Source organism: Hylobates moloch, unplaced genomic scaffold (assembly GCF_009828535.3).
Source record: "Hylobates moloch isolate HMO894 unplaced genomic scaffold, HMol_V3 SCAFFOLD_6, whole genome shotgun sequence".
Classification (NCBI taxonomy): Eukaryota; Metazoa; Chordata; class Mammalia; order Primates; family Hylobatidae; genus Hylobates; species Hylobates moloch.
In genome coordinates this window covers 153029829-153051904 of record NW_026652281.1, presented here as the reverse complement: position 1 = coordinate 153051904, position 22076 = coordinate 153029829, and the positions used below count along the sequence as shown (strand labels likewise).

At 50.7% G+C, this 22076-nt stretch overlaps 1 protein-coding gene across 4 annotated transcripts in view; it reads right to left on the bottom strand.

The window, feature by feature from the left end:
* CPLX2 (complexin 2) overlaps positions 1-22076 on the bottom strand; it is an 83874-nt gene that overhangs the window by 6021 nt on the left and 55777 nt on the right. Inside the window, exon 1 of one of the 4 annotated variants that reach the window (XM_032158666.2) lies at positions 2387-2652. The exons of 2 other annotated variants lie outside the window; for them this stretch is intronic. The gene's annotated coding sequence lies outside the window, so the exon portion shown is untranslated. Of the gene's footprint in view, positions 1-1891; positions 2324-2386; positions 2653-22076 lie in introns of those variants that run through there. One more of the 4 variants, XM_032158669.2, reaches the window with a different exon arrangement.

Genomic DNA, 22076 nt, shown 5'->3' with positions numbered 1-22076 from the left:
CTTGTGCTGACCTTCAAGGCCTGCACAGTCTAGCACCCGTCTTCCTTGCTGCTCGTGTGCCACCTCTTGCACAGGGCTCTGCTTCAGCACGTATTATTTCCCAACAGATACTCTTTCTGAGAATGCCTGGGCATTTGTGCATGCTATTCCCACAGCCTTGGAACCTCTTACCCTCATCTCTGCCAGTTCAAATCCTGGCTCCATCACTTGCTAAGTAACCTTGAGCAAATGACTCAAATGTTTTCTCATCTGTGAAATGGAGACAGCAACACCTATTCCCAAGGCTTGTAGTGAGCATTGAATGAGGTGATGCAAATAAAGTGCTCAGGCCAGTGTTGACCCAGAGTAGGTACATATTATCTAACATCATCGCAGTCATCATCATCAGCAGCAGCAGCATTGATTTCCAAAGATCCCTCTCAAACAGCACTCCCTCCATGCAATTTCCCGGATCTCCTTGGCAAGATGTGAGGGCATCTTCCCCTTTGGAGACCTGTGGCACTTTCTGGGGGCAGTATTGCCTGCCTCCAGTACATGCTCTCTTTGTCTGTCTTTCTTTGTCTTGCCCTTCCTGGTTACTCTGAGCTCCTCTCAGGACAGGACCAGTATCTTGTTTCATTTCTCCTGTCCCCAGAATCGGCTACATCTCCTGGTACGTGGTAGATCCTGAGGATGTGTGTGCTGGGTTGAATTTAACGTGTCAACGAGTACATGAGGGTGTGTGCGTTGGAAGTATGACCCCGTGTGTGCAACTCGGGACTTAGACATACTGTGAGTGCGTGCATGTGTGCAGGCGTGTGTGTGTGTGTGTGTGTGTGTGTGTGTGTGTGTGTGTGTGTGTATGTTTTGCCATATGCCTGCGGGAGTGCTGAGGTCCAGCAGGTTGCCGGCAGTTGAGGATTTTGGCCAGGCCGCCAGGAGGCGCTCCTTAGCGATTCTGCGGGAAGCCTTGGTCTATCCCTGCGCGGGAAGGGGGGTGGGGGTGGGAGTGGGGTTGGGGGGCTGGGAGTGGGGGTGGGTGGGGGATGCTGCGCTGGGGGAGGGGAGGCCAGGGGCGGGGAGGGATGCCGCCCGTAGCACCAGGTTTCCATACCTTCAGTGCGCCGGGGACCCAGGGCGCGCCCTCAGCTTCCTTCCCCTCTCCGACTCCCTCCGAGCCCGTCCCAGCCCAAGCACCGGCTCAGGTTCGACCATCTGAGCCCCTGGAGGTTTTTGGGACTGGGCCCCGCCATCTGACAAGCTGACTCGGGTACCTGCAGTGGTTGTCCTTATGGCTGTTTTTCTGTTTTTATGATTCAAGTCTGGGCTATATTCACCGCAACTCAATTCAACACTCATTTGCTTCTGGCAGGGGACTCTACGCCAAAGGCAGTGGCAGAGACAGGGGATGTCACTCCACCCCCGCCCCCCCTCCCTGTCCCCACCCCGCGGCCCGGGATGGGAGACGCATGGGGGAGGGGAGGGGCAGCGGAGGATGGGAGGAGGTAGGGAGCCGGCTCCGGCTGAAAAGCGGAAGTGGCCGGGGGTTCCCGTTTCCCCGCCAGAAGAGAGGACAGGAACCCCGGCGCCCCTCTCCCGGACCCCCGCGGAGACCCACACCCCCAGCAGCTCTGTCCTGGAGCTCCCGGTGGGCCACGGAGAGCGCCCCTTCCCCCAACACACATAGCTCCAACCCCAAGACCCGGCCGGGTTTCAAACTTTGCTGGGGAAAGGGGCCGATTGAGACCGACGAGAACGAGAGCACAGAAGGGGTCGTTCCCGAAGACTCCAGGCGGCGGGCGTGCGCTGCCCAAGCCGCGGCTCCTCCCGGAAAGAGACAAATAGTCCCCTTGGTCCCCCATCCCCTCCACCTGCGGTCTGTCCGCCCCCCTGCCGCCGCCCTCTGACTCACTCCGGGAGCACGAACTGTACCCCTCGGGGGCGACTCCCTCCTCCGGGGCGAAGCGTGCTCCAGCGGGCTTCGGGTTAAGCACAGCCAGAAGTAGCTTAGATCGACGTCCCCCACCCCCGCGAGCTCAAAGTTGTTCTCTGGGTTCAGACTTGCGTCTCCGCCGCAGCCGGGGCGGTCCTGGCTCCGGGACCCCGGCCGTTCGGGCTCTGCCCGGAGTCTCAGGCTAGGGCCCACGCTTCCCCTTAGTTCGCGGCTAGCTGCTTGCTCGCGGCCCCTCGCAAGGAGCTGTCCTTTCAGCACCACGGAGAGCGCACCCGGGAGTGTCCCCTCTACATCCTCTCAGTCCCCATCCGGCGCCCAGGCAGCCTTGGGGAGCTGTCCCCCCGAAAGCCGTGCTCCCCAGCTTGCCGAGCTGCCCCCAGGCCTCGAGGCGAGAGCCGGGACCCTGTTGCCCACAGCCCGGCTCCGCCCTCCCGGCCCTCGGCCAGCACCGACCTGGCGGTCCCTGCAACCGTCTGAGCCACTGCAGGGCTCCGGCCCGACTCCACGAGGTGGTTCCTTCTGCTATTCCAGCTCCCGCCGCCGCGTGCAACTCCGCCAGGCGAGCTGGGGCCGCGGCTTCTGCCTCGGGCGGCTGCCGAAGGCGCCCTCCAATCACGCCCCTCAGCCGGGCCCTGACGTTCTACCGCTCCCCTTCCAGATGGGAAATTCAAATATCTCTCTCTCTCTCTCTCTCTGTCTCTCTCTCTTTCTCCTCTCTCTCTTTCTCTCCCTCCCTCCCCCCCCCTTCCCCCCTTCCTCTCCCCCCCCCCCCCCTCTCTCTCTCTCCCTCCCTCCCCCCCCCCGTCCCCTCCTTCTCTCCCTCTCTCCCTCCCTCCCGTCTCCTCCCTCCATTCCTCCCCCTCTTTTCTCGCTCCCCTCCCCTCTCTCCTCCACCTTACACTGTTCTCCTCCCCCTCGCAGACGCCCCTGCCGTCTCCCTGCAACCAGACATCCTGGCCACAGCTCCAGGCCCACAGGCTTGCTGCTCCTGAGGAGTGGTGGGGGCAAGGGGTGGAGGAAGGGTTCTTTAAAGCAAAGCTCAAAGTTCGCCTCCTTGGGAAAGCCCTCCTTGGTGTCTCCAGGCAGAGTGGTCGCACTTCTTGGGGCTCCTGCCACTCCTAGACAAGCCCTTGCCTCAGCGACCCCCGTTCCACCTGTTGGTTTGCCTCTTGCCTGTGAGCAGCTCTAGGACTGGACCTTGGCCGGGTCACCTTTGCAGCCCCCCAGCACAGTGTCCAGCCACAGGAGCACTCAGGAAACACTGATGGAGCGTGTGGCCAAGACCCTCACAGTGGGTCAGGAACCTCCACTGTGCACCCAGAGAGAGAAGACTGATGCAAAGCTGCAGTGGACCTTAGGCAAGCCACTTGCCAATCCCTTTGAGATCTGATATCTTGTGAAGAATAAGGACTCCTTTGGCAAAATTTATTCTAGAAGACCATTTCTTTTCCTCCTATGCCCAAGAAAGTAAAAGGACTTTCAAGAGGCAGGACAACATCTGCTCCCACCCCCAGCCTTTCCTCTTCCCCTTGCACTCATTTTTTTTTGTTTTGTTTTATTACTCTCTCCTAATGAGCCTCTTTATTCTGCCTGCCATCTTTCAGCTCCCAATTGCTCCAGCCCTATGTGTAGGAAAATGGCTTCAGAGAGGAGGGGCCTTGCACAGGGCCTTTGAAAGATCTGCAGGAGTTTCACATCCATCAGGGTATGTCAGAGTGAAGATGGCTTCTCCTTCTAAGGGGATGGCTTCCTTCCAAGGAAGGGGCAACAAGAGCTGCAGAAATGTGATTTTGTTCCAATGAGGGGCAACTTATCCCTTCACACACGATCACAGCAGAGGCCTTAAAGCAGGAGACCCCCCACAAGTCAGAGGCCATTGGTGAACCCATCCTTGTCACCTAGAGAATCACCTTCTGAAGTCTATGTCTGTTCTCCCCTTACAGGCTTGTGTAAGGAGGGCCCCTCCTTTAGGGCTGAGTTCCATGTTTAGCACTGTGTTGGGCCATCAGCATAGAATGCTTATTCTTTATTTTTCTTCCCTTTCCTAGGGCAGATACTAAGAGGGGGATGGCAGTGGCAGGGAGGCTCTTTGATTAGAGTGACTTAGACTTTCCACTAATGCCTGAGGGGAATTCTGTGCAGGGAGATCTGACATCATGTCATTTCAAGTGTACAGTCCTCCCCGTCCCCTCTTTCTTCATGTGCTTCAAGAACATGCTCAGTAAATGGGACCTGGCTGGCAGCACTCTGGTTACAATTGGGGTTTTTCCACAATTGGTATTGCTTTTGACATGGACATCAACTGAGCTGGGCTACAAATCCAGTTGAGGCTTAAGGAAAATACTGAGCTCAGTTATGGACACCACACTTTAAGATGGACTTTGACAAACGTGAGTATGTCAAGCTCGAGAAGGGGCTAGTTTGGTGGTGGGCACCTAGAAGTCAGGTCAAATGAGGGCAGGTTGAAGGATCTGAGGATCTTTCACCTGAAAGAAAGAATGCTGAGGGGGCATTAACCCTTGAAGGGCTGGCAATTCCTGCTTAATTTATAATTCCCCCACTTAGTAATGTGCCTGGCAAAGTACATGCTAAGGAAGTGCTTGAATGGATGAATAACTGTTGTAGGGGAAGAGTAGTACTATTGCTTTTTCTATTGCTGGCGATAGAATTAGGGCAATGGGGGAAAGGTAAAAGAAGCAGACAGAAGCTCTGAGAGGAAGAACCATCTCCCCATAGGAGCTGTCCAGGCATAGGATAGACTGCCCTGTGTGGGGTTATAGGTTCTCTATCTCTGGAAGATGGCAGGTGGGTGGGAGGCTGGTCCAGCTGATGGCTGAAGCCCCCTTTGAACCCAAGCATCTTTGAGTCTATAAAAAACTGCCTAAGCTGACATGAACTGTGTCTCCCTGCAGAAAATCTTACTGGTGAATAGGAAGACAGCTCAGCCAAGTTTTGGTGACTTCATTTTGTTGCACAATAGGGGGTAAATCATGACACTTTAGCCATTAAAGGTGATGAAGAGATGAGTACCTGCTCCCTATTCAGTGTTACCAGCCGTGACATACTTCCCAAAGGCCCTATTATTATTGAAAAAGTTGCTGAATATCATAAGCCTTTCCTAATGATTAAAATACTACTACTAATAGTGAATATTTGAGCTTTCTTTATGTCTCAGGTGTTAACTTTGGTGCTTTATATAATTTACATTTTCTCATTTAATTTACACAAGCGCTTATGTTCAAGATGGGAAAGTTGAGGCCCAGGGAGATAAGATGAATCTTTGGCAGAGCCAGGGTTCCAGACCAGGCTTGCCTGACACTGAGTTCTGTGGTCCTTCCAGCACGTGGGGCTGCTTCTCTCCTGACACATCCCACAGCCTGTGGAAATGTAACTTTTGCTCTGCAGATATTTTTTTACATTGGCATTTATAGTCTTCCCTGTTCTCCAGTTTCTCACTAAAAGAAAAAAAAAAAAACCTGCCACGAATTCACACCCAGATCGGGGTCCTCATGTCATGTGGGTTGCCAGCATTTCCTTCATCTCCTGCATCTCTAATCCAGCGGGAGTGCAAACAGGCCCAGCCGCAGGTTCTTGCCGAGCCTGCTCTGTAGACGGCTTCTAAGAGTCACCTGGTAAAATATAGAGGTGGCTCTGCTTCAGGTGACTTATCCTGGCTGGAGCTGAATTTCCACTTTTATTTATGAGCCCTGGGGGCAGGAGGAGGGGTTCAGATTTGAACAGATTTGTAAGATGTTATGTATATGCCTTGAATGTTCAGTAGGAAGCCAATCAAGAGAGCTAATGTTAGTACTTTGTGTGAGGATCGAGGAACAATGTGTGAGGAATGACAACTGTCACAGACCATAAACGTGGTGATCAGTGAGAGAGCTTGCATAAGGCGCCTGTCCAAAGGTCAGCCCATTTCTTCCCTGCAATTGCCTCAGCCCAGAGGGCATCCTGGATGCCATGTGGGAGGTGAGGGGGTGTCTAGGAAATGCCAGGCACCAGCTCTGATCTGGAGCTTGCTGGCTGGTCCTGAGCTTGCTGGGAGTTACGTTGGTGGGTGCAGGGAGACATTCAAATGCTCCAGACACTGGCTTCACATCCTGTCATTCTAGCGTGAGCCTGGAGGGGCAGAGTTGGTCTTGGTTTGGGAGGTTGGCCGTGTGCCCGAGGAAACAGAACTGCGGGGGTGGTACACAGAGAAGGGCTCTAGGCCACCTTGCTCATCTGATGAGTGCCTTCCCTCTTGTCACTGACAATGGCCGGGTGCCATCACTGTGAGGGTCCTAGTGTACCTCCTTCAACATGGAATGGCATGGTGTGAAGGCAAATCCATAAGTGTGCCATGGTGTATTTGAGTGCCCAGCAGTGTAGGACTGTGCAGGTGGGAGAGTGGCAGCACTTATGTGCAGTGACACAGGCGCTGTGTGTCATCATCAGTGTGTGGCAGGGCAGGCATGGGTCTGTGACTCGCAGTGTGTGGTGGTGTTTCCCTCCCGATGGGATGTGACTCCTATGTCAGTGTGTTGTTGGTGTGTGATGGTATAGACCTACGTGGAGTATTATTAGAGTAGAATAAGTCAGTGGCATTGTCTGGGCATTTGGCTGTAAGGCAAGAGTACCACATAGAGCTGTGCAGGTTGTGTACTACACAACCACAGAGGGCACCATTTACATAGACTGTGCCAGACACAAAGGTTCTGGGGACGTGTCACCATTTCTGTATATTGGTGTATGTCTGCATGTTGCTGTCAGCCAGGAATGCCCCAGGTGATAGGGTGTTACCATCAGTATGAAATGGTGTAGTCCTGTGTAACCATCAGTGGTAAGGCTGCAGATATGAGAGTGCCACAATGGGCTGGAACATGTGTCACTGCTATTGTGTAGGGCAGTAAGGGTGTGTGTGTGCAGCCAGGAGCGTGTCATTACCACTGGGCAGGTATGCAGGCAAAATGTGTCACAGATAGTGACTGACCCCTCCTTGTCTATTCTGCCCCCACTAGAGGCACCCTGATTAATCCAACTTGCTGGCTTCTATCCCACCTGGGAAGCTGCAGAAACCCCAGCACCTTTCATTCTTATTTTATTTTTTTAGATACAGGGTCTTGCTCTGTTGCCCAGCCTGGAGTGCAGTGGTACAATCATAGCTCACTGCAGCCCTGAAGTTCTGAGCTCAAGTGATCCATCTCAGCCTCTTGAGTAGCTGGGACTACAGGGGTGCACCACCAAGTCTGCTGATTTTTATTTTTTGTTTTCTGTGGAGACAAGTTCTCACTATGTTGCCCAGGCTAGTCTTGAACTCCTGGCCTCAAGCAATCCTGTCTTAGCCTCCCAAAGCTCTGGGATTGCAGGCAGGAGCCATGATACCTGGGTTCATTCTTCACTTTTCTCAGAAAGAGGGTACCAGGCTCAACATATGAACTCTGACTCATTGGTGGTGCATGGAGTCCACGTGGAAATTCCCTGGGGGAACCCCTCCCTATCCCAAAGCCCTGCCCCTAACTCTGAGCCTCTCTCCCAGCCCAGCATCTGCCCAGCAGCTCCTCAGAGGTCCTCTGCCAGCCTTCATCCCGTCCCACCCTCCCAGATTCAGGCGCTCATTAGCATGTCAAAGCAGTAGTCTCCCAGCCCACACTGTAGCCCTGGATATCCCCACATGGTTAGCTCCCCTCATCCTGTACTTTCCTGAAACCTTGCATTTTCATGTCTGCAAATCAGTCTGCAGTCTCCTTGCCCCCATCCTATCAAAGGAAGAGTATTTCCTCTCTTGCCTCTGGTTCTTTTTCCAACTCTCATTTATGACTTCTGTCTCCTCTCCTCCAACCTCAGTCCTTTCAACTCTTTGAGATGTGTTTGGATATCCCCGTCCATCAAGAACTCTTCTCTGATGGCCTCTCCCTAGAGCCAGCCAATGACCCCAGCCAAGCATCCACATTTCTGAGTCCCAGCTCTGGACTTGCCCAGGCACAATCAGTGTAGCATCAAAGTTTGCTTTCCATGCTGTAGAGAGGGTCCCCCTCCTGAGTGTCTGTCCACCCTCAGGACGCTTGGTCCCTTTTCCTCTCCACCTGTGAAACCCATGCTCAGACAATTTTTACACATTAGAATCCTCCTTAGCTACAGGGAAATAGAATAACAGAGTTGCAGGATACTAGAATCATACAAAAGACCATTTTAGAATCACATTTAGAATCACAGAATTATAGGCTCCCTACAACACTATATGTCAAAGAGTAGCCCACTCCTACTCAGAACCACTGGAGTGGGGGACTTGTTAAAAAATTGCAGATTCTTGTGCTTCATCCCACATGGCACAAACCAAAATCTCTGACACGGAAGCCGAGGAATTTGCATCTTTTGCCCAGCTCCGCAGGTGTTTCTGACACATCAACTGGTTGAAAAACCCTTGCCCTGGGTCAATAGAGTCAGAGAATCATAAGATCCTGGACCCTCATCTTACAGAAAAACTGGATCGTGGAGCCATAGAATATTTTAGGATTCATGGAAGCTTCAGATCAACCAATTATACACATTCACTCACAACTTTAGAATCTTAAATTCTACGAATCTCAGTGTCAAGAATTGTGAAGTTGGAAGTGACCCTGGAGTGTGATTTTGTTCCTGTTCTAGGAGGAATTTTTAGTTTCCAGCCTTCCTGTTCCGTTTGGAATGGAAAGCTTTTTCCCTTGTCCCTCGAACGACTGCCTCTATGGTGTCGCCTACATTTGTGAAGATAGATGTTCTTTCCATCTTGGTGCAGAGGCAGTCGGCAGAACCCCTGCATTTATGGAGTAAGTGAGCTGGAAATGACTTCTACTTTCCATTTAGAACCAGCACACTCTGGCCCACAAAGCAGATCTTGCTTGTTGATAAAAATGAATTCAAAAGGACATTATTGCGTTTTGTTAAAGCAAGGATATTGGTTGAACATGGACAACGGAGGTTAATAAGCTTAGGGGGCCTCTGGTCGAGGAAGTGAAAGACACAGAGAGAGTGCCAAGGGGCAGAGGAATGCTACTGGAGATTAATAGACGAGTGTGTATGTGTGTGTGTGTGTGTATGTGCATGCGCGTGCGTGTGAGTATGTGGTTGGGGGAGGGTTGGATGAAGGGAGGCAATGAGGCATGCATTAAAGAAATCAGTGATGAAAAGAGAACTTTCTGGTCATCTAACCCAATGTCTTCAATTTACAGATGGGGAAACAGAGGGTGAGAAAGGGGAAAGGACTTTCCCAAGGTCACATAACAAGTTAATGAAACTTCTCACCCTAGGTAAGCATTCTTTTTTAGGTATAACTCAGCGCCCAGCTCCACACGTCCTAAACACCTCCAGTGTGCCAAGCATTGTTTTAGGGACATTATGGATGTCAACCCTTTAAGCCATATGACAACCCTATGTAGCAGGCGTTTTTCACTCACTCATTCTCTTATCTAACATACATGGAGAGCCTACAGCACCCCAGGAGCTCTCCTAGGCAAAGGTGTACAAGAAGTTTCAGAGTTTCTCTTCCCCTACTTCGTTCCACAGTGAGAGATGCAAATACTTCACTGAGAGCTAACACACGGACCAGTTCACACTCTCCAGATCCTTTCAGATCCGAGACTCTGTGATTTGAAGCACTCAGAAGCAAGTGGGAGACAGATGCCCGCAAACAGTCAATGACCATACAACATGTTAAGTGCTGTCTTAGTGAAGAGGGAGCTCTGAGCAGGAGAATCAAACACACACAGCTTGCAAGCCAGATGGAATTGGAGGCTCAAAGCAGGGAAGGGGCAGGGGTGGCTGGCACCCCCTGCGCCTGATGCACGAAAGCTCTGGGGCCATCCAAGTCATCTCAGAGGTTTCATGGTGGTGGCAGCCACAGGCACTGGCCACGTAAAGACAAGGAGTTGAATCTAACTAATCCTCTGTCCCTTCCCATGGTGTGTGGCTTTTCCCTGAGACTGTGTCCCATTGGTGAAACGGGGGAGTGATCTCTACCTCCCAGGGTGGTTGTGTGGCTCTAATCAAACGATGCTTAGGAAACAGCAACATAGCCTGAGCAAGTATTAATTCCCTGTTTCTCTCCAACACCCAGGCAAGGCATAGCATTCTCTTCTGGAGTTCAGGGCAGAGTAACCACTAGACAAAACCTCCTTTTATGATCCTGTTGGTCAAAGAACTCTGCCTCATAATCTCCCTGCATGTATTTAAGTTGGAATGAGAAAGAAAAGAATTTAAAGCTTAGAGGAAAATGGGGGAGATGGTTCTTCTTCTTTTTACCCCTTTTCTTGACTTCCTCCCTTCCTCTCCTGTACATGAGGGCCTAGGATATTTGTGTCCTCCAAAATGGGAACTGTTTGAGGAAAGTTCAGAGGGGACTTAGACTTCAGGCCCAAGAACAGGAGGTATTTTCCACCCACAAAGTTAAAAATGGCTGCTCTGGGCCACTCAACCTCCAGTTGTTTCTTCCTGGCAAAAAAACAAAATAAAACAAAACTCCCTTTTATTTGGCAAACAAGAAAAGGATTGGGGAAGTCTTGGGAAGATGAAGCCAGGGAAAAGCTTAAAGGGCAGAAGAGGAAGGGATTTTCATCGACTGAGCCTCTCATGGGGGAAGGTGATTCATCATCTTTATCTGATTTAATCCCCAGGCCCTCGCCTCCGTTGCCTTAAATATCATTATCTCCATTTTATATTCAGAGAGGGATATTAAGACTCAGAGGGGTTAAGCCCTTGTCCAGGATAACATAGCCAAGAAGCAGCAGCAACAGCATCTGAACTTGGTGTGTCTCTCCAGGTGGCCACATTTCCTGAGGGAGACTGGGGGTTTCTAGAAACCGAGCCTGGGTCTGCAGCTTCAAGGCAACTAGTCCCAGAGTTTGGGTGATCTTGCTAGGGCACCCTATATGGTGACCTCGCCATGGGCTGGTCCTTGATGGGGCTGGGTGTTCTAGGTCTCAAGGCGACCAAAAGTGATGGAGCTGTAGGTCAGGGCTCAGAGCTGTGCCCTAAGGACTTACATAAGAAATTCCCCCTGGGGCAGCCCTTTGTGCACTTCCAATCAGCTTGGCTCAGCCCTGTTCTTACCACCAGCCTCGGACCACTGCTCCTGCCTCTGCTCTTACCTTCTTCTTTACTTTCTAACTGGCTTCCAGACCTGTAGGAGAATCAGAGCTTTCTAAAACACGGAGCTGACTGCATCACTCCTCTCCTTAAAACATGCCATGGTCACAGCTTTTTGGCCAACTCCTTCCTCGTGTGGCATCGGCTTCGGAGGAGCCCACCTGTGTATTTCATTTGGACCCATGGGTGGTGGATCACATGACCTGGGCTGGACTGATCAGCACATCTGGTCCCTCCGGCCCCAGAGATCAGTTGAGGGCACGTGAGCAGAGAGGGCCAGAGAGATTCCATTCGGGGTCTTCTACTTTTGTCTCTTCTCTTTGTTTCTTGTTTAAAGCCACTTTAGGGATCCAAAAGGATCCTGACTAATACAAAATCCTTTAATGTCTTCCCATTGCCTTCAGTATAAAGTCCAAGCCCTTTAAACTGGCCTTGAAGGCCCTTGGTGATCAGACTCTGACTGCTTTCTGCAGTCTCATAGTAGCCACTTGTGCCCCATCAACACCAGATGATTTACAGTTCTTGGATACGCCACAACCTCAACCATGTTTCTGAGCTTTTGCCCGTGCTGTTTGCTCTGGGTGGAATGCCTTTGTCTGCTCTGTGCACTTGGCAAACCTTTGCTTTGACCATCATGGCACAGCTAGAGCATAAAAAAATCTAATTTGGGAAACAGGATGGAACGACCCATGTGGAACCACCCATGCACCCATGTGGACCCCTTCATTGTAGCACTAAGCTTCATACTTAAGGTTGCTTTCTTGGCTGACTTCCCTACTAGATTGTGAGCTCTTGGAGGATGGGACTCACTGAAGAGGAGGGAGTCCTTTACTTAACAAACACATACTGAGCATCTACTGTATGCCAGGGGCTCGTCTTGTTGCTGGGGATACATGGTGAGAAAATACACAAATTTCTGTCTCTTCTAGTAGGAGAAGTGGGCACTGCTCGGGCAAACACACCCAGGGGCAGGGTGCTTTCAGCAGGTGCTTGGCTATGACAGAATAAGACAGGGGCATGCTGGCTTCATGTCTCTGGGCTCAGAGCCCAGAGAAGGGCCAGGCCCAAAACAGGCCCTCAGGAAGTGGCTGTTTAATGAATAAGGAACATCCCCAGACACCCAGGTGGCCCTCTGCTTTCCTTTATGACTGTTACTCAAGACTCTACCAAAACCTCTTTGTTAGTGACTTAGTCCCAGTTTCCAGCCTACACCCCCTCTTGAGGGGGTCACGGTTATATAAATGACATTGGGGTGCATCTGTGCAACACTCACCTTTCCCAGTGGGAGCTGAACAAAGCAACATTCTCTTTGACTTCACAGGGCCGCTCTGTCCCCACCTGGGTCCAGCGTCAGGAAGCCGCTGTGCTCCCCTGCCTGACTTTGATCAAGGCTCTCCCCACCTCCAGCTTTCTAGCCTTCCCTCTGCCGTCTCTCTTCTAGGCCTATTGCCAGGCCTTTGATCCTCTCTGTGACTCTCCACTGGGCCTTTGTCTGGCTCCATTAAGGCGGTGAAGCGTCACCCTGCTTGGGTCACTCGTGTGCTCAAAGGCCTTCGATGACTCACCATTACCTGCAGCATCGAGTCCAAACCCACTAGGGCCCCTCTTGATCTGACTTCTGCTTTCCTTGTCAACCTGTTTACCTCAACTCTTCTCCCACATAGCGCTCCCTGCTGCAGAGCCCTCCACACCTCTGGGGCGCCCTTTTTACCCTATGTTTGATTGTCTCCTGCTGCTGGATCCTAAGCTGCTTGAGAGCAAGGGCATGCCTTGCTCATCCCTGAATCCCCAACATCAAGCCCAAGGCTTTTTTGATTGTGGATGGTCAACGAATATTTCCAGAGGTAGAATACATGCCTGGCATTGCCCCACCTACTTGGGGTTGAAATAACTTGTCTTGGCCCATGACCTTTGAAGTCCCCATCTCAGGGGCAGGATTTGCAGACTGAGGCCACTTTCTGGATCACAGAGCATAATAATAGCTCTGGCATCCTTGTTTAAATCTTGCACTTGCCCCTTCTGAAGCTTTTTTTTTTTTTTGTATTTCTCACCCACACACATAACCCCATGAGTTCCTTCCATGCTCTCACCCTATCACTATGGCATTATGTCATTGGGATGTTTCTGGTGTAATTTGCTGTGGTCATAATAAATTTTTGACCTGTCTAGTGTTGCCTGGGGTTCCTGTCTTCTTCCACTCTCAGTCTTTGTGGTTTGGGTGGGGTTGACTCTATGTCCTACTGCCATGGGTGGGCATTAGATCCATAGCCAGCTAATTAGAGTGCTAGATAGCCACCTGGCCATGGTGATTAGCTCTAGGATGGCAAGTGACACAAGCTAAGCCAATGAGAGTCAGCCCTGGGACTTTAGTTGGAACCAATAGTTGGAACAAACCTACCTACCTACCTACCTTCCTTCCTTCCTTCCTTCCTTTCTTCCTTCCTTCCTTCCCTCCTTCCTTCCCTCCTTTCTTCCTTTTTTCTTTCTTTCTTTTCTTTCTTTCTTTCTTTCTTTCTTTCTTTCTTTCTTTCTTTCTTTCTTTCTTTCTTTCTTCTTTCTTTCTCTCTCTTTCTTCTTTCTCTTTCTCTTTCTCTCTTTCTTTCTTTTCTTTCTTTCTTTCTCTCTCTCTCTTCCTTCCTTCCTTCCTTCCTCCCTCCCTCCCTCCCTTCCTTCCTTCCTTCCTTCCCTCCTTCCTTCCCTCCTTTCTTCCTTTTTCTTTCTTTCTTTCTTTCTTTCTTTCTTTCTTTCTTTCTTTCTTTCTTTCTTTCTTCCTTCCTTCCTTCCTTCCTTCCTTCCTTCCTTCCTTTCTCTCTCTCTCTCTCTTTCTTTCTTTCTTTCTTTCTTCTTTCTCTCTCTTTCTCTTTCTCTCTCTCTCTTTCTTTCTCTGTCTTCCTTCCTTCCTTCCTTCCTTCCTTCCTTCCTTCCTTCCTTCCTTCCTTTTTTGAGACAGAAGCTGGAGAGCAATGGCACAATCATGGCTCACTGCTGCCTAAAACCTCCTGGGCTCAAGAGACCCTCTGCTTCAGCATCTGCAGTAGCTGGGGCTACAGGCTGGTCTTGAACTCCTGGGCTCAAGTGATCCTCCTGCCTTGACCTCCCAATGTGCTGGGATTACAGGCATGAGCCACAGCGCCTGACCAAAAGGAGGCTGTATGTATGGGATTTGCAGGGCTGGCAGAATGTGGGACTGAGCAGCTGATGACTGGTTTGCCACCACCTGGGGAGGGCCTGCCCGAGGGTGATGCCAGTGCAGAGAAGCATACAGCTGAGAGAAGGGCAGGAGACAAATTCGTGATGACGGTGTGTGAGGGCCCAGGTCCCGGCTGTGCTCATGCACTTTTCAGTTATGTGAGCCAATAAATGCTGCCTTTTTACTTCAGTTGCTCTGAATTAGGTTTCTGTCTCGGCCACCTGGAAGGGACCTGCTGGAATCTGTAACTTTGGAGCTGTGTGTCCCCTCCTTCAGAAAACTTCTTATTAGGCAGGTCCGAATCCTGGGAAGCCCCACCATTTAATATTCTCACATTCAAAGAAGAAGCTGATCTTCCTTTGTCCCTAAGCTGCATCTTGACCTACTACAAGCTGGCCCCCATGGTCACGTTGACTGAAAGAGAGGGAACTCACAATGGTGGTGCTTGCTTAAAGATTTGCCAAAGTCCAAACATCACATCCACAGATCCCAGTTCATATCTCCACACCCCCTCAAAGATGCACATATTTTTGGCCAACAGCTCTGCAATTTCACCTTTGAGTGGCATCGGCATTCTTGGGCGGGTGCCATCTGTTCCTGGCAATTTGTCTGCATCTAGTTTGTCAACTGGAGTTGGAACATTTGCCTTCAAGAGCAGTGCCTTTGGTGCCCTTACTTCCAAGAGACCATTTGGGAGCGGGGATTTCCCTGGGGTCCTCCTCAGTTGGGACTGGGGCTGTGCCTTCCTCAGATCTTCTGGATATCTCTTTTTCATCTCAGAGCTATGATCATCAAGCGTCTTGCCAGTTCTTTATCTGGCCTCTTTCCATTTGATGCATTTGAAAGGCCTCTTATTCTTGGTCCCACAGGCCTTCCCAAGGTGACTTTCAGGGTGTTTTTGGACTGCATAATTTCAAGGCCTCTCTGCCCTGGCTACGCCTCCTGATTCCAAGTCATCAAGTTTTAAATGTTTTCCCAAAGATGCTTTTTACTTTGCAATAGCCTCTCAGATGTGTCTCCTTAGCTCGTTGTTGTTTTTGCTTAGTTTTGTTTTGGTTCCCACTATGATGGTCAGACCATGCCAGGCTGTAGTTGGAGGAGGGACCCTGTGTGCTAGGTTGGTGAGGCTCATGGAGCCTCCATCATCTTGTGATGCCATCAGATCATGTGGCTTCTCTGGTAGCAAGAGGGAGCTGTGTGTCACCAAGGTTTCCATGCTGGAAAGTGATCCTTCAGGCTATATTGTTTCTTTCTCCAGTTCTGCTGTCTCCCTTCCCCTGCTGCCCTGTGGCCAGGAGGCTGCCCCACATAGACCAATCAACAGGCTCCCTTGGTCCTTGGCTTTCTTGGGTTCTATCAAAGAGGTACTGGCAGGGATTAGAGGCAAGGAAAAGAGCACAATCAGAGTGTCTCTCAGCTGAAGGTGGAGGCTTTTTTGCATTTTGCAGCCGGTGCCTATAACTTCGCAAGATCTTTCCATGCTTTGACCCCATCACTGTGTCATTTTGTCACTGGGATATTTTTGGTGTAATTTATTGTGTACATTTCCTGCCTGTACCCTCTCTAGGCTTGGCAACTGCTCCTCCCCCGCCCCTCAGGGTGGAGGTGGTAATGGCTCCCCACTGACACTGGCCCCTGGGAGCTGAGCCATCCTTGTGGGATCTGTTCACTCTGTCCATGCCTTGATGTGGCTCTCCTCAAATGGGCCAGATAAAGTGGTCCATGCTCCCTGCCAGGATCTTCGTGGATTCACCAATAGCCACATTTCTGCTCACCATTCATTGGCCAGGCCTAGTGCCTTGGGCCTGCCCGCTGCAAGGGGCTGGGAAGGGTGGTGTCACTTGTGCTCAGAAGAGGGGTAAGTGGGTATGGTTGTGCTCTGGTCATCTCCACCACAGGCACCAGCTCACGGCTCCCAGTCCTCAGTATTGAGCACTTTGGGGCCGGGAAGGTCTCTCCAAAGGAGTTCTCTCACTTTCTATTGTGTGCTGTTCTTCAGAGCTCTTCTCTCCGGGGAATGGCAGGAAGGGGAATCGGGTTTGTATCCAGACTTTGCCAGGCCCTCACTGTGTGACTTTGGGCAAGTCAGCTTTCCTCTCTGAGCCTAAGTTTCCTCATTTGCAAAGTGGGCTATTGACACTTTCCTTGCAGGCACATTGCTGGGCTGAGAGTGTATGCACAGACCCTGGCGCTGGGAGGCACACAGCTACCAGCAGCTGGAATCAACCATCATGCCCATGTCTGGCAGAGACCAGCACCTTCGTGCTCACTTAACACTGCTCCCTGAGCACCTGCTCTGGGCCAGGCGTGTCTCCGAGCTGGAATACTGGGTGAATAAGGCAGAGGAGGGCCCTGCCTAATGGGGCGTTTCTGGTGGGAGTGGACAGGCAATTAACAGATACAATGGCTCCCAACTTACAATGGTTCAACTTACGATTTTTTTGAGTTTATAGTGGTGTGAAAGCAATACACATTCAGTAGAATCCATACCTCAGGTACCCATACAACCACTCTGTTTTCCACTGTCAGTACAACACTCAATAAATTACATGATATATCCAACGCTTTATTATAAAGCAGCTTTGTGGTAGTTGACTTTGCACAACTAGGCTAATGTAAGTGTCTGAGCATGTTTAAGGTAGACTAGGTTTAGCAATGATGCTCAGTAGGTTCAGTGTATTAAATGCATTTTCAACTTAAAATATTTTCAACTTATGATGGGTTTATTGGGACATAAACCCATTGTAAGTCAAGGAGCATCTGTGAATGGAAAGATAATTCAGAGTGGTGAGTGCGCTGCAGAAATAAAGCCAGTTGATAGGAGAAAGAAAGACAGGGCAGGGATGTCCCAGTAAGGCTCCTAGAGGTGACATCTGAGCCTGACCTGAAAAATTGGATGAGGCCCATGCTGAAGATCTGGGGCAGAAAGTGCTCTGAAGGATGCTTCCCTGAGCTGGGAGTGAGCTCGGCTTGTTCCCAGGACGGAATGGAGCCCAGGTGGCAGGGAATGTAATAGGAACTGAGTCCCAGGTTGTTTGGGACCTCACCAGCCCTAGTGAGAGGCCTGGATACTATCAGACTGAGGTGGGGGCCATTTGGAGGTTTTAATAAGCAGGTAGAATCCACCGTGAGTCCCTAGTTCAGTTCTTCAGTCCCCAGTTCTAAATTCTCTGACTGCATTTGTCAGCTCAGTTTCCTTAGCGAATTGCCATTTTTGGAGAACCAAGGTCCGCAGTGAAGGATCCAGGCAAGTTCCTTCCTCATTTCTGGGAAAGCTGAGGCCCACAGTCCCTGGGTCAGGCTCTGGTCCTACTGATGAAGACAACAGCCACCCAATCACACCCCAGCTGGTCCTCCCCACCCCCCACCTTCCTGAGAACCCGCTGTGCACAGGCCCTGCACATTGCCACGTCCTTTCATCGGCCCACTCTTGGTGAGAGGCTGCCATCGTCATCTCTGTCTGTAGATGAGGAAACTGAGGACCCAGAGTCTCTCCCGCTCCCTCCTCACCTCAGGACAGCTCCCTCTCGCATGCCGCAGCCCACACGGCATCCTGTAAATAACTGCATGTTCCCAACACCTCTCCTCCTTCTCCTTGGAAACCTGCTCTGTCTTTCCACTTGGGCTGCTGGGTTGTCAGATTCCTCGGCTTGGCTCCGTGCGGAGCGTGGCGGGAGCTCAGATGTTGCATTTGAAAGCCTGGGGCTGGGCTCCAGCTCGGCCATTCACTAGCTGGGTGACTGTAGGCAAGTCACTGCACCTCTCTGAGCCCCAGTTTCCTCATCAGAAGCGCAGGGGTACAAAAACCCATGTCTGTGGTGAAGATTAGATGAGGGCTGTACAGAAGTCTCAGCTGTGTGTGAGGCACACAGTTGGGTGCTTAACGAAAACGGGTTTACATGAGCTTTATTTATACTACCTCATTTCAGCCACACAACCACCTATGAGGTAAGTACTATCGTTATGCCCATTTTACAGAGAAGGAGAGAGGCAGAGAGAGGTCAGGAAACTTGCCAAGGTCACACAACTAGAAGGTGCTATACCAGGGTTGCATCTAGGCTGTCTAGTCCAAGAATTTGCACTCTTAACCTCTCTGTCCTTCTGGAACCAGGATGTCTGAACGGGAGATGAGGCTCGCTCCATGGCTGGATGTAGGATGAGGTGGCACTGAGGGATTATTCTGCACTGTTCATGGTCATCCTGTGTGTCTATGCGGTTGCTCTGGTAGACGCAGGTTGTCCTATTTTCTCTGGTAGCCTTTCTTCCGTATAGCACCTTAATATTACCTTGGGGAATCACTCTTCCCCGTTCTCTGGCCATGTGATTTGGATGGAATTGAATCTCCTTTCTCTCAAGCTCTAGAGGTTGGCATGTAACCCAGGCCTAGGTTTTAGGGATGAACATGTGATCCAAGATGGTCCAGTGAGACTCGATCCTGGGGCTTATCCCAGAAATATTAGAAAACCTCTCTTTCTGTTGGACTTACTGAGCTGGGAAAGCATGAGCCTGAAGCTGCAGGGTCACAGTGTGGAAAGAGCCTGCCCCAAAGGAAAGCCACGCCAGAAGAGGCGCTGATAGACAGAGAGAGGCTGAACCTCAGTCACATTTTGTGAGCTCCTGGATCAAGCCCTTCCTGAAATCCAGCTATCTACCCTTGAATTTTTCAGTTACATAAACAAATACAACTCCTTTGGCCTTAAACCATTTACATTTGTTTTTCTGTCACTTGCATCTAAAATAGGATTGACTGGCATTGTGCTAAGTAGTTCACGTTTGTTATTTCACTTAATCTAGTGGGGTAGACATTGTGATCATTATGCAGATGGAGGAACTAGGGCTAAGAGAGGTGTATTATATTGGCTGAGAGGTCACGGCTAGCACGTGGTAGAGCTGGGATTAGACCCCACACATTTCGACTCTGGACTGAACCTCGACTGCTCTGCTTTATGGTAGAAGGCAGATGTCATCCCTAAATACTGTGTGTAATGTCTACTCTCCAGCTCTCATCCAGCTGCTCTCCCTGCCGACTGTCATGCCCTTTAATCCCCAATTCCTCAGGAAAGAAGCCTTGCTGGCTACACCCTCAGACTAAGCTCTGTTTTCTGGTAGACATTTTATGGCCTAATATAATTTTTCTTCTGAGCTCCACTGAACTTCAATAATTATTTGTTCCGGGTTTATCTCTTTTGCTGGGTGGGAGTCCCCCAGAGGCAGAGATGACCTCTGTCTGGCCGTTGTTGCAGCCCCGATGCCTTGGCACGGTGCCTGGCCCATGGCGGGTACCTGGTAAATGTTTGTGGAATAAATGGATTGTGTAATTTTTTCACTCCCACTGTGGTGCTGGATCATGGTACACCTGTTTGACTGCAGTGTTGTATCACTCTGACACTGCAAAATTCGCTCTGGCTCTGCTGTCTCGTAGGCTGCTCTGATCTTGGGATGTTTACTTATCTTTGTATACATATTTATGCTTTTCCTTCTTAACAGTGAGTTCTTTGAAGATGAGGCAGTGTCTCTGACCCCGCATCCCTTGAGTAGTGGTAATAACACTAGTAATAATAATACAGATAGTACGCTGATAATGAGTGCTTACCACCTGCCAGGCATGGTTCTAAGGCTTTGACATGCATTGCTTCCTTTCATCCTTACATCAATTGTACTGCATGTAGCATTATGACCCCATGACACTGAAGGGTAAACTGAGGCTCAGAGAGGTTATGTGGACTCTTTGTGCCTCCCCAGTTTGAGTTAGGGTTCTGTGTCATGCAATCAAGAGTCCTTGCTTTCCCAGTGACTTTATGGAGGAATCTTAGGCTAGGATGGAAGGCAGCAAGGGTGGCAGGAAGGCTGGGGTCAGCGGGGAGCTTTAAGATTGATTCAGCAAATGAAGGCCTGGCTGTCCCCGGTCAAAAGGAAAAGAGTTCTCACTGTGGAAGATAAAAGGAGAAAAGAGCTGGTCAAAGGAAGGAGGAGCTGTGAGAAGCGGGGGCCTCAGGGCAAGGACGCATGGGTAGGAGCTCAGGGGTGCTGGGGACAGGGCACCAGGCATGAAGCTGGAGAGCCTAGGCTCCTACCCAGCCTCAGCACTTTCTGGCTGTGTGATCTAGAGCAAGGCACTGTGCCTCTCTGAGCCCACTTTGCCAGGCTGATGCCAGGCTTGAGATAACACCTGGGAATTGCTAGCCAGTGCCTGCCATGGAGGAACAGGTACCATGAATGGGGTGCCACGGGCCAGGGGTGCTGTAAGCTCTTCATCTGCATGAAGGCTCCTCAGGGAGCCTCTCAACAGACCTAGAAAGTGGGCATCACAGCAATCGCACTCCACAGAGGGGGAAGCTGGGGAGGGAAGCGCAGCCGCTTGCTGAAGGCCATCAGTCGTCAGAGGCCGCTGAGATCTGTGCTGTGGCTGCGTGGTTCCAGAACCGCCCTTTCCTACTGCGTCACAAGAAGGGCTTGAATTTGGATGTCCATGAGAGAAGGGGCCGGTGCAGACAGTTGCTGACTTTGTACTGTCCCCCCTTACGGGTTCAAGTTGCTATTTTCATAATTTTACCTCCGAGAGACTCTGCCCCTTCTCCCCAGCATATCTCAGGGTACAGTAGACAGACATTTGCCAGCAAGCCTGTGGGAGCCTGTGCTAGAACTGGGGCTCAGAGACAAATAAGGCCTGATGCCCAGCTTTTTCAGCAGGTGACAGGGTGGGACTGAGGCCTGGAGCTCCTGACAGCCTCTGTACCACCCTGAAAGATGAGAGGCCGGGCAGCTCTCTGAGGAGGGGCGCCGGGGCCAGTTTCTCAGGGGTCCTCACAGCTGTTTCCAGGGGCACTGTGTGAGGCTGGCACCAGGGCTGGCCCAGAATTGAGGAGCCAACGTGTCCCCGGCTTGACTGGTGGAGTAGCACCTCTATGGTATTGGCCACATCTCCAAACCACCTATGCTATTTACTTAACATTTCTCTCATTTCATTCACTTGCAAAAATAAAACCCTTCGGTGCATTTATTTAAAAAGGAAACCTCACATGGGCACTTTAAACCAGAAAACTAGTATCACTTGCTATTAACAGAAGGTAACAATGCACATAAATGCAGTGTAAGGGAAACTCGTGTACTGTCTCGCTCCACGCTGTTGGGCCTGGGCCCTCAGTCTGAGGCTAGCCCTCTGGTCACGGACAGGGAGGGGGCTAACATTAGAGAGTGCTGAGGACGTACTGAGACTTCCTCACAGACACAACTGGCGTGTTGAAGGAGAACTGAAAAACCAGAATTGATTCCTCAGTATATGACTTGCCATCAAGAATGGTACCCACAGAACCGCCTACAGTCACGGAGATGCCGATGCTTCCCTGGGTTTGGAAAACACCGGGAGACACCTGCCCACCCTGCTTTCTCTGGGGTCGGCCTTACTTCCCATCCCACCTAGCTGGTCCTTGGCCTCAGCTCTTCCAGTACCAGGGAGGCAAAGGACTTTTCTGCTTGGTTGCCGGATGCACAAGACCCCAGGTTGAACCTGCGTTTCTTGTAGCCAAATGGGAAGAAGACACTTTGTCTCTCTGATCCTCAGTTTCCCTATTCAGAAAAAGGCAGCAGCAATCCCCATTTCCAGGGCTGTTCGGAAGATTAAATGAGATGCAGTGTGTGAACGTACGTCCCTTTGCATGGTGCCTGGCATGGAAAGCAAGAACTCCAGCCCTTTGGTGCTGATCTGGTCAAACCGAGAAACTGTTTGAAGCCACCTCTGCTGCAATTCCATTTTCTCTTTTGCAGGCTCTTTCTTTCTACCAAGACAGTTCAACAGCTATGGGCTCAAATCTTCTCTGCTCCATCCCTCCAGAGGCAGGTCAACTC